Source organism: Parus major, chromosome 7 (assembly GCF_001522545.3).
Source record: "Parus major isolate Abel chromosome 7, Parus_major1.1, whole genome shotgun sequence".
In the NCBI taxonomy this organism is placed as follows: domain Eukaryota; kingdom Metazoa; phylum Chordata; class Aves; order Passeriformes; family Paridae; genus Parus; species Parus major.
In genome coordinates this window covers 30921060-30930629 of record NC_031776.1, presented here as the reverse complement: position 1 = coordinate 30930629, position 9570 = coordinate 30921060, and positions in this window count along the sequence as shown.

Below are 9570 nucleotides of genomic sequence, written 5' to 3'. Positions count from 1 at the left end.
GCGGCCGGAAGCGCCTGTGACAGGGCGAGGCAGAGCGAGGGAGTGTCTGCAAAGTGCGCGCCCGGGCGCGGAGCGCGCAGGGGCGGCCGTGAGGGGGGAACCGCCCGGGTGCGGCCACGGCCGCGGGTGCGGGCACGGTCACCCGGCATGGTCACGGGCACCGGGCACCGGTCACGGTCACAGCCTCCGCCCGCCATGGTGAGTGTGCGGAGGCGGCTCCTGGCCTCTGCCTCTTCGGGCTCGTACCCCTCCTGAGAGGGTTTCCCTCAGCAAAGCCGCCAGGCCGGGCGCGGAGCCCGCCGCTGGCAGCAGTGCGGCTTTGCCCGCACTGAGCGGACGCGTTACACCAGCCAACACGTTTCCTAAGCGTCAGAAAGGGATATTTGTGTCTGTTCCGCCGCTTAGGCTGTCTTTAAACACGCTCTACACGCCACCAGAAGTTGGCTTCTGAGAGCCATCAGCGCAGATTTGCAGTGAGGAGATGACTGTGTTTTGGACTGGCGAGACAGTGTCTCGTTTAGCTCAGCTTCAGAATGCTCTGGTTCCCCCAGCCTGCATAAGAGCTCATAGAGGCTGGGTGACACCTCGTGGCCAATCCTGCTCTACTCTATGCATACAGCCTTCTTTCCGTCATCAAAGTAAAAAACTGTTTCTGGTTACCTCCATCCACAACGTAATATAAATTAAATAAACATAGCTGTAGGTTATAATAAGATGCAGAACTCTGGTCAATATCTGTTGCGATATTCATCACATGCCTTGAATCATCAAAAAATGGTTAAAAAATATTTTTTTAAAAAAAATTAGGCAAACGGAGATGGTTTTGGTGACAATGGACAAAAAATCCCTGCTGGTGTTTGGTGTCATTCCTCTGGGATTTCTCCATACAGGACAGAAAATGATGATTCACTTCCTCGAGGTTTACAAATGCATGCTGAAGGATATTTGCCTGCACTCACAAGCATCTGCAATAATGCTGGGTACTTGGGAGTTTCGCTTTTCAGCCTGCATTGTACTGCGTTCCTGCTTAGAAAAGCTCACTGGCATTTAATGAGGGATTTGGAAATTTTATGAGGCACTGAATAATCAAAGCCTTGGACAACCTTCTGAGTAAGATGAGGAACTTCTTAAATGATCTGCTGTGATTTGTGGAACTGACTCATGTCATAGGGAAACAAAGCAGGTGAAATAATAGCAACTACAGCACTTTCAGTCTTTCCCATTAAAAATGGTTTTAATTTGTATAGCTCATATACAGGAGCTGACTTAACACTTCAGTCACTTTCGAGTTGGATTTGTTCTTAAATAGAAATATACAACAGTGGTCTCCCAGCAGAGCTCTTCCCAAAGGGGACAGTGGCCCTTACTGGCTCACAGTTCTCAAGCTGGATTGTGTCAACCAGATCCCCCATTCAGGAACAGGATGGCACCCTACATATTTCACAGTATTTATATCTGACATAGCTAAATGAAAAAAAACATGGCAGTTACAAGCTAATTATGTGCCTTGATTAGCAAAGTGAAAACTGTGTAGGTGAGTGGGCTCCCTGCTCAAGGGGTGTTCCTTGAGAAAGTTTGGAAATGTTAGATTCTTGCATCATAGTGATCAAGAGACTGAAAGAAGAGAGAACATAACCCTCTGCAGCACTGAAGTGTCAGGAGAATCCGAACTGACCACTAACATGTTTATTCCTTATTTAGTGTGGGACAAGTAGGCCACCAATTATTCCTATTTAGCTCTGCCAGGCCTGTCCCACAATAGAAGTTCCACCCATTTGCTTGCTTATTCCATGACCATAGGAAGAGAGTGGGTGGAGGCCCCAGGAGAAGTTGATTAGGACCATTAAGGTCTTTTATTGCAATCGGAGCTGGCATCTTGTCTTGCCTGTTTGCATCTTCCCAGGACTCCATGTACTGATACCCTGACCCTTGGTGCAAGGAGGAATCATTACCAAAGTAATTAAGTGATTGAAGAAAACATTTGATACATCTGTTGGTAGTGTGGAACCCCCTAAACATTGTATAAGGCCAGGACTGTGCATCTCAGCTGTAACTGTTGCTAAATGAGAACTTCTGGGTTACTGTGAGGCCTGTGTTTTCATGAGGGAAACAATTACATTCTGGTAGAGATATTCAATGTATCATCTATTGACAGTGTTTTCCTGCTTGATTTTGTGTCCAAAACTTGCAGGTACAGCCCTGCCCTGAGTGGACAACAAAAACTCCTTGGTGTGATTGAGTGCCAGTCACAGCTTTGGAATAACAGAGAACTCGGGCAGCTGAGTCATCTGTACTAACTTCTGCTTGCTTGCTGTGCACTCAGCATGAAAGGGCAGGAATAATCCTAAGCAAACATTGAACACAGTTGGGAATGTCTGTGTTTTGGGACCAATTCTTTACCACTTCTCTGCACTGAATTTTGGAGAAATCTGGTTATGGACCAGCTGTGGTTGGTAACATAAAATGTAAATGCAGAGAAATCACCAGTGCTAGCTCCAGAATTGCTTAATGTTGCCTTTAAAGTAGCGTACTTGTTGAGTTTTCCCTCTCTGTTCGTTCAAGTAATAAACTACTCTAAGGTGGAGAAACGTGACTAGAACACAGAAGAACTCTGGGATTATTCACAGGCAATAACTCCATAAACCTTTCCCGAGGGAAGAACATGTCAGACGTGTTCCCTTTTGACTTGTAACATTGTATAACAAAATTACAGCACACACATAAAATACAGTTTGCCTTTCATAATAGCAAAATCTATTATGATGAGTTGTATATTATTATTAGAGATATAGATAGGCAAATATTATAGATAGGGAAATATTTTTCTTGTGAGGGGGGCTACATGCAGCACTCTTGCCTTTGTTGTGGTTCGTAGCCCCCCTCTTGTGTCAGGTAGACAGACACAGTGTTACATCACATTATACTTGTATCACCTCAGCAATAAAGGACTTGGGATAGGCACTGGAGAGATTCTGCTTTAGAATCTGCATCTCCTTCAAAGCTGTGTTGCCTTGGTTTCTGGAAGGGCTCCATTCCTCTATGTAGGATTTCGTCCCTTCTTTTATAACCCCCCCACAAGCTCTTCTGAATAAAGGGTTCTTAGCTTTGCACTTTAAGTGGACTCCTTGGTGGTAGGCTGAGTGTTGTGCTATTAATGTTGAACATCAAAACGAAAAAAGGAGAAGAGGGAGAAAAAACCCAAAACCAACTGACCAAAAACAAACAAAAAATAGCAAGCAAACAAAAAACCCTAAAACTAAACAAAGCAGGAAAAATTAAATTTGAACCAGAGATAAGATTAAAAAGACTTTCCTGAAAAGTATCTTTTTCTGTTCTTTGCTAAACAAAATAATCATGTTTGAGGATTGATTCCAAGATATGCTTTTAAAGCTTTCTCTTTGATGTCTACCTCAGCTTTATTGATGGAATTACTTTGAATTTTGAATTTACTGCAAAATGATAACTGACTCAAACCACTGTGCTAGAGATCAGAAAACTCATGTTCTTGTTCAAGGATGTATCTTACCTTTTTGTTTGATTGCTCTGATTTCTTAGGACCTCACGTATGCTTTTTGAAATGCAGTACAATACAATTCTGAAAAGCTGAAACACTATCCAATCCTACTAATATTCTGATCACAAAGTGAAATCTTGAAGAAGAGTCACAATCTCTCTTAGTCACAATTTGAAGTTGCGCTAGAATAACCTTGGTTTAACTCTGATTAAATATCAGAAGAGTAGGTAATAGAAAATGTTCCTGTCCTTCTCCCATAATCAGACAAGTGCCCTGTTTTTTAACATCAGTAAGACTTTGCGTAAGGATTTAACTGTATCCTTCCCATCAAGTTCTTATGGATTGTAAAAGGCAGCTTTTTAAAAGGTATAAACTCTGCCCACCTAAAAACAAACAAACAAACAAACCCAAACACGAACCTCCCCAAACACCCATAAATTATTCTTTGAGTCTTGTTTTCGAAAGTTTTATTCAGTTTCCTGTTCATAAAAGTAGCAACTGGGCTATAAAGTTTTCCAGCACCAGTGAAAATTAATCTATATTCAGACCTGCTCCTTTCCACAGATATTATAAATTCTACAAGTATTTCCATTAACTTTGCACTGAGTTGTCAAGCAGGAAATAGACTCTTGGGTTTAGGTACCAGACGAGGAGACATTTCTAATAGATATTTAGTGTGTCCACTAAGTGTACTAAGGAGCTCCCCATTTGCAGGAAATTATTTACAATTTCTTTTCAGATATCACACTAACATTTCAGTGCAAAGTGGCATCTAATTGTAAAATACCACAGGCACAGTATAAACCCAGTCAAGCTAATTCTCCATTGTCTTCTTTGCTTTGCCATAATTAATAAAGAATGGCCATGCTGTTCATCCACCTTGCACAGGTTTGAATGACAGCTCAAGGTGCAAGGGACACTCTGTGTTCTCATTTGAATGCAAACTGAAATACCATCATGATTTATTTTACAGACTTCATTGGACCTGGGAGAATTAGAAACTTCCCTGAGGAAACAAGTCACTGGCCATTCATGGAGATTTGCCAAGGAGATTGTGCAGCAGATAAATTACTGACGTATAAAAGGAGAAAGACTAAGAAAGAAAAAAAACCAGTAAGAACAGAGTAGAAAATGTGGATGAGTTATATGTCCACCCCAATATGTCACCTCCACTGTGGAGGTAGCAATTTTCTACATTTTCCCTCCAGTATATTGTTCATGAAGCTACTGAATTAAAATGAGCAGTACTAGGGCTTGATGGTATTTGTCCAAGGGTTTTAAAGGAAGTTAGGTAGGAAATTTCTGAGTGCTTGTCTTTGTTGCATTGTCTAATCAACCTCTTTTTGTAATTATCAGAAGGATGAAATTCAGGAAGGTCTGCAGTGCTAACTCAAAAATTGGGAATTGATAGCTTAGTCTGGCTGCTGCCCTGGTGAATCTGCAGAAAATGTACTTAGGCTATTTATAGATAGCACGTGTATAACAGGTAAATATCTATCTGTGGTCCTCTTCTGTAGAGGTAAACAAAAAGCTCTCAGGCTGTTTTGTTATTTGAAGGAGCCAGTAAGCATCTCTCTGATCTGCATAGTAGTGTCTATTCAGATGTCAGTAAAGTTTTTCACAAAACCATGAGCAAATACTATCATTAAAGGAATGAGATCTCCTTGGGATAAGATACATCATAAATAGTAAAAAAGATAAAAAGCAGAAATAGGAATATGAGATCACTTCTTGCTGTGGAGGGAATTTGGAATCTCTCAGGACCTTGTTTTGCTACCTTGCTTTTCAGCATATTTGTAAATGGTCTGGAAAGGGGAGGGATATTGAGGTGACAGTTGCAGATGTTATAAAATCGCTGAGGATAATGAAATCTAAATCTGATTGCAAAATGCTGCAAAAGGATACTGGGATGCTACGTGACAGGGAAATGAAACAGCAGATCTAATTTAGTGTTGGTAGTACTTCGCATGATAAATGCAAAATTACATTAGAAGTGAAAAGTGACTGCCTATATAACCAAATGGACTTTTGATATTACTAATCAGAAATGAGATTGTGAAATTACTTCAAAGAGTCTCTGAAAATAGCTTCTCAATGTTCAGCAGTGATCAAGAAACCACAGAGCTGGAAATTATTAAGAAAGGAATTGTAAGAAACCAAAATATCCTTTTGTCTGGATAGATCCATGGTACATTCTGTCCATGTCAGTTGTCCATGAATCTGTCAGTTCTGTTTCCCCATATTTTAGAAAATATACAGTAAAGCAATAAAGGATGATAGCAGTGATCAGAGCTTTGAATTACATCATATGAGAAGAGATGGAGCTGACTAGAAATTAGAGAAGGGGGCAATTTGGGAAGGAGATGATAAAGATTGACTAAAAGAAGATTATGAAATCACAGATTACACATGGATGAACAGGGCAGGATTGTTCAGTGTTTGACACAGGAAAAACACCCATGGTACCCAATGAAGTTTGAATAGTGGATTTCAAAGAAATAAAATTAAATACTCAACCAGGCAAAATCTAAATTAAATTCTAGAATCTACAGGGTTTCCTGAAGGCCAAAATTGTAAATGGATGCAAGGTGTGATTGAATAGTTTAAGGATAAGTGGTCCTTTAACAGCTTTTAAATAGGTAACAATTTCCAAGAAGCCTCTAAGTCTGACTGATAGGAAGATGGCAAAACATTCCTTGGGAGGCACCATTCAGTATTTGTCCTGTTTCCTAGTGTCTCCTCATGTTCTTCCTTTGATGTGCTGAGCAGTTGGTCCTTCATCTGACTCAGTACAGCCCTTACAGTGTCCTCATTCCTTCCTTTTAATGTCTAACTCAAGAAGCAACCTGAACAGGACCTAATGCCTCTTCTTAATGGTGAAATTCAACCTCTCCAAGGCACAGAAGAGCTCCAGTTCAAGAAGGCCTAACTATGTGCAGACTCAATTCCTCTTCCTGACTTTTGTAGGCTCCCATGCAGCTCCTGCCATATTTTGAATAATGAACCTGAATGACTTCAATACAACAGTTCTAAAAACATCCTGGAAATATTACTCTGCTGTGTCTCGGATGAAAAAAAAGAGTATATATCTATCTCTCCATGTACTCACCAATTCTTTACCCCCAGTATACCCCCAGGCATTTGTGGCTGTTCTGCATCTTACAGAACTGTGTCTCATGGAAAAAAAACTGGAAAATCTTGGTAGTGAAAAGTCACATTCCTTGTTTTTAACCAGTGCATGTCCTTAGTATTACAGTGTCATTGCGGCCAGTGTAACAGTGCTGAATTTGGAATATAAAGTAACTGTTTGGATCTCTGCTAAATTATCACAAGTGTAACAGAGGGCTCCAGGTCAATGAGAAAAGCAAATGATGGAGTACTTTTCATATTTAATGCATCTGTTTTTCTGTTGTTAATTGATATCCTAAGAAAATATGGGGAGTGAAAGAATCTTATTTTTGAATCTGGTTTTTCAGTTTTAACTATGATGTCAGCTGTGATTTCAGCATCAGGCCTATGTTTTGAGCAACAATACATCTAGGAAATACACTCTCTCCTACAAATCTCCAGAACTTATGACAGACTTCACAATCTGGATATTACTGTTGTACATAGCTGTAGCTGTTCTTAAGTGACCCTTGATCTTTTTTTGTTTCTGTAAAACTTGTGAATTTGAAGCACAAAAAGATGTAGAGGGTCAGAAATCTTTATCTTTACTCTTCATTATCACTAAATGCACTATCTCCCAAGGGTGAAGAAAACAGGTCACGTAGACAATCACTGAAATTGGCATCTTTTCTCTCTCAAGTAGCCAGGTGAGTTTCACTTATGGAAACTGTTAAACCAGAGTGTTAACAACAGATTTAGTTTATTTCCTATGTACTTAATAGAGAGTTGTTGTTTGTATCTTGGCAACGAATGTTTGAAAGTGGGAGGTATTTGATTTATAAAAGACATTAAATTGAGTCTGCTTTATAAAGCTAAAAGGGAATAATTCTAAAACTTCACAAAAACAGAAACTATTTTCAGCAGTTTATGAACTGTAACAAGACTCTTGCTTCAACAGGCAGTAGTTGTTAGAAACAAACTCAAACTGTGAGATTTACATCATTACTTTTGAATACTCTTTTCTCCTCAGCCCCCCAAAAGGAGGAAATCTTATATAGGATACTGATTCACAAATTTTCCAATACAATGAAATTATTTGCAGTAGGATTTGTCTATTATTTGCAAGATAGGCAATAAAAATGAGGTTCTTCTTCACATAGAAGAGAGCTTACTTGGGCTGATATACTTTGCTCTGGAATTCAGGTGTTCTGTGGATTGTCCAAACACTGAAATAATCCTGTATGTATATTCTTTTCTTATCTTTGCCATTGTTATAACAAAAAGTCCCCCAAACCAAACAAACGCCAATCTCAAGAATATTCAAGAGGACAGCCTCCAAATCCGTTTCTCACATCACTCCAGTCCTTGAGCCATGCCAGTCCCTGGGGATAGGAATCATTTAGAGATATTTGGTTACTCCTGGAGGTACATCCCAATGTTAAGAAGATGCAGTCAAGCTCTGAGTTTCCTAGTACAACTGAGAGCCTGGAATTTTAATGTATTCCTAATTAAGTCCCTTGCTTCAAATGGCTTTGCTCCCAGGTCTCCTTACACATTCTAGAATATATTTCTCATAGGTAATTGTATCTCCTTAGACATATATGCCTAATAAGTATGAGATGCAGGAAAAGATTGTGTATCTTCATCCAATTGTGTAGAGCTGAATGTTGACCAGTTTTATAGCTGAGATACTGTTTCAGCATCAAGATTCTAAGTCTCTTTTGTTATTGCTTGTTAGAGAAGGGTATTTGCATAAAAGCTTTCAATGCAGCTTCCTCAGCCCAGGTTGGAGAGGTGCAAAACCGAGAGTTTCAGGTTTTAACCCAGTGACCCTTGGCAGCCTCACATTTGCACATGGTAGAGGTCCTAAAAGGAATGATTTAGATATTAATAAGCTGGAAAATGTGTCTTTCTAAGGCCAGCAGTGGATTACCATTAACATATTGCACATAATCACATTATATATTTTTAGGTTACTTATGTAGTTTAGGAGAGTAGCAAGGTATTTAGGATATGCCTGCAGTTTAAGAAAATCTAGCTAAATAACATGCAAATAAGTGTTTGAAGATTTGTTTTTAAAAATCATTAGGAGCTAGTGTTATTGACTAGAGACAAAGGCAAATATTCAATGAGAAGAGCCAGTGTTGAAAGAAATGTCATGTTTTTATGTGTATTACAGGGAGGTGGACCAATGAGATATGGAGTGCTAGCAGAAAAGCAGGTATTTCTTATATGCTGGTTAATTAACCATTAGTCATTGCCTAAAAATACTGCAGGTTGAGTTACATCAGTCCTTCAGATCAGGGTGATGAAGCATTAAATTTAATATATCTAATCTTGCTGCTGCCTGCTGAGCTGGGGTGGTAAAGGAGGGGTGGTACCAGCTGTAGCAATGACCAGGCCATCCTATGAGCTCAGACAGGTGTAAATGCAAACCATTGTGGCACACATAAAGCCAGGCTCAAACTGGCTCTTCCTTCAGGAGGAACCTGTCAGGTAACCACAGTTCTACCCCACAGGCTCAGATGCTCAGTGGGTCTTTGACAATTTTTTGATGAGCTCTGAATTGTTAATTCATTGTGAAGTTACCCCAAACCAGGAAAATCCCTTCTGAGAACACATACACAGCTTTTAGTTGTCTGTTTTATATCAACATCCCTAGATTTTTGTATCATTGAAATTCCTCAGTGCAACTCATTCTGGTGAAATGTTCTGTGTGAAGACAGCTGATAAAATAGAGAATAATTTAATAGCAAATTCTGAACAAACAATATTGACCCTTGAAAATGTGGCATTTCCATTTTAGACAGTGTATTTCTTCTAGCTGTGCAGACAACCCAATGCATATTGGTTATTATATAATATATATTAATTAATTATTATATATAATAAGATATAATATTCAAAACATTTATTTCACATTTGCTTTCATTGAAATTAACAATAAA